Raw genomic sequence first — 3,464 nt, 5'->3', positions numbered from 1 at the left:
CTGGACAGGTGGCCAGAAGCCTAGAGGTCAGGTCCCGTGGAGGCCCAGTGAGTAGGCTTTTATTTGAAGTGGGATGGGAAGCCCTTGAAGGGTTTAAAGAAGGGGACAAAACACATATGATATGATTTTGTTTTTAAAAGGACCACTAGGCTGCTTCCTTGGTGGCTCAGATGGTAAAGAATCCACCTGCAATGTAGGAGAGCTGGGTTCACTCCCTGGGTCAGTAAGATCCCCTGGGGGAGGGAATGGCTACCCACTCCAGTGTTCTTGCCTGGAAAATCCCTTGGACAGAAGACTCTTGTGGGCTACAGTCCATGGGGTTGCAAAGAGTTGGACATGACTGAGTGAATAACACTTTCAGGCTGCTGTGTACAGAAGAGACAGAAGTGAAGCAAAGAGGGAAAAGCAAGGAGGAGGACCATTGAAGAGGTGACTGCAGGAGACCTGGGTGAGATGATGCTGACTTGATCAGGGTGGAGGAGGGAAGTGCTTGTGTTCAGGATGTCTGTGTGGGGGGCACAGACTGTCCAGGAGACAGTATCTGGCACACAGCAGATGCTCTGGGAAGGAAGGCGAGGAGAGGAGGACCATTGTGGGAGGTTGAGAGCCTGGAGGGAAGTGCAGGGCAGTCATAGTCTTAGAAAGCACACCTCTGAACCTCTGTCTATATCACCCACAGATGGTAGATGTGGGTGATAAAAAAAAGCTCTTTTCCTGATGATCGCAGAAAAGAAATACCTTGCAGGAGTCCCACCCGGCAGCTTCTATCCCCTAACCTGTTGTTTCATCCCTTTAGGACCTTTCCTTCTTGGGACAGTGCTTCCTTTTGCTGGGATCTGTATCCCTGCTTGCCATGCCTCCCCCTCAATGTCTGCATCACCTAAGATTTGCTTCCTCATGGAAATCCTTGCCTGCTGCAGCCTCAGCTGCCAGTGCTGCCAGCGATCCCTTGCCCTGGCTTGAGTCTGGGCTCTGGTGTGGCCTCCATTTATGGTGAACCTGATCCACGGAGGCCCTTATCTCCTCCCCCCATGCTGGTCTCTGATGGAGTGTCACGTAGCAGAGTATGGGGTCTGGCTTCACCAGGGGCTCTCCCAAGTTGCCAAGTGGTGCAACAACCCATGCGTGTAGGGGAGGTAATGCCCCACACAGACAGCGTTGACCCACAAGACAGGGGGTGGAGGGATCCAGCAGAGGTATTTCTCCCCCTCCCACCATCTGATCACTGTTCTCAGGGGCGGTGATGATGCCTCGTGTGTGTCAAGCGGTCCTGTGTGCTGAGAGGCTAGGTGGCTTTTGTGAGGCTCTGGACACCTTGGTGATGCATTCCCTGTGCCTGTTTCCTTTACCTTCCTTTTCTTGACCCCTCTCATTGCCTTGAGATCACATGGCCCAACTGGCCTGAGCATGGAAGGGCTGCCTTGGGCTTTGTTTTCTTAAGTGGCCCCATTCATGTGCTTCTAGTGGGCCTTGTCCACCAGTTCCTGGTCCCTTGGCCACAGAAGGGGGCATGTGTCCCCCAGTTGAGCTGATAGAAGTCGTTACCCTGCTGTCTTTTCAATTCAGATTGAAGAAGCAACAGGTGTTCTGGCAATGAATCTGAAGATGTGAGTCTGACACTGTTGGGGGCCATTCCCGGGGAATGCAGAGGAAGCCTGTTTGGGGTGGGGTGGTGGGCAGTGAGAACCCATGGCTCCTGAGACCCCACTGCATCCCTGGCTGGCCTGCAGCTTCCTTCTGGGAGGCTGTGCATTCCTCCTCTTTCCTGGCTAATTTGATTGGATTTCTGTCATCTGCTGTTTTAGTCGGGGGCCAGAGAACACAAAGTCCTTTGCTGACAAAGGTCCTAATCAAAGCTATGTTTTTTTCCGGTAGTCATGTATAGATGTGAGAGTTGGGCTATAAAGAAAGCTGAGTGCCAAAGAATCGATGCTTTTGAACTGTGGTGTTGGAGAAGACTCTTGAGAGTCCCTTGGACTGCAAGGAGATCCAACCAGTCAATCCATAAGTAAATCAGTCCTAAATATTCATTGGAAGGACTGATGCTGAGGCTAAAATGCCAATACTTTGGCTGCTTGTGCAAAGAATCGACTCATTGGAAAAGACCCTGATGCTGGGTAAGAATGAAGGCGGGAGGAGAAGGGGACGACAAAGGATGAGATGGTTGGATGGCATTACTGATTTGATGGACATGAGTTTGAGGAAGCTCCAGGAGTTGGTGATGGACATGGAAGCCTGGTGTGCTGCAGTCCATGGGGTCACAAAGAGTTGGACATGACTGAGCGAATACACTGAGGGAACACAGAAACCACTCTGGGTATTTTATAGAGAGTTGAGCATAGGGAGTTGGTTACACTAGAGAGGGGAGAACCAAGAAACCAAACAGGAATTAAGGACACTAGGAAGTTTTTTCACACCCCTGGGGTTGGAGGGGTCAGGTGTGGCATTACTGGCAACCAGCACAGGGGGTCTCCTGGTAGAAGTTGCAATCGTGGGCAGCCCGTGTGGTGGGAGCTGGAGCCTCGGGGTGGAGGCTGCTTGAAATCTACCCAAAGCAGAGACGGAGGGACAGATATAGTGTGGTCCCCTTCCATCTGCCCCTCAACCTCTGTCGTGCCTTCCATGTCAAAAGTGAAAGTGAAAGTCTCTCGGTCATGTCTGACTCTTTGTGACCCCATGGACTGTAGCCTGCCAGGCTCCTCTGTCCATGGGATTCTCCATGCCAGAATACTGGACTGGGCTGCCATGCCCTCCTCCAGGGGATCTTCCCAACCCAGGGATCGAACCCGGATCTCCCGCATTTCAGTCAGATTCTTTACTGTCTGAACCACCAGGGAAGCCCAGAAAGTTGTCCCCAAGTCAGAGGACAAGAGAGCCTGGGAAATTGATCTCCTACTACATAGAGAGAGCAGAGTGGGGCCAGAGGGTGGGAGCAAACAGGCAAATGACAGACACACGGGCGGCTGAAGAGTCAGTTCATTCCACTGTGCATGCTTGTCATTTTTTTAAAATATTTATTTTATTTTTGAGTATTTTATTTATCATTTTATTTTTTGGTCTTCATGGCTGCATGCAGGCTTTCTCTAGTTGTGACGAGCGGGGTGTCCTCTTCATTGTGGTGTGTGAGCTTCTCATTGCAGCGGGTGCTCCTGTTGCGGAGCACAGGCTCTAGGCGCAGGGGTTTCAGCAGTTGCAGTGCGTGGGCTCAGTATTTGTGACTCACGGGCTCTAGAGCTTGGCCTCAATAGTTGCAGAGCTTCAGCTCTAGAACTTGGTTGTGGCATAAGAACTCAGTTGCTTCAAAGCCTGTGGGATTTTCCTGGACCAGGGATTGAACTGGTGTCCCTTGTATTGCAAGGTACATTCCCAACCACTGGACCACCAGGGAAGCTCTCATTTTTATTTTTTATTGAGGCATAGTCTGATTTACAACATGGTATTAATTTCAGGTGTAGGGCAAAGTG

Source organism: Bos taurus, chromosome 2 (genome assembly GCF_002263795.3).
Source record: "Bos taurus isolate L1 Dominette 01449 registration number 42190680 breed Hereford chromosome 2, ARS-UCD2.0, whole genome shotgun sequence".
Lineage (NCBI taxonomy): Eukaryota > Metazoa > Chordata > Mammalia > Artiodactyla > Bovidae > Bos > Bos taurus.
Note: the sequence above shows the minus strand (reverse complement) of the source record.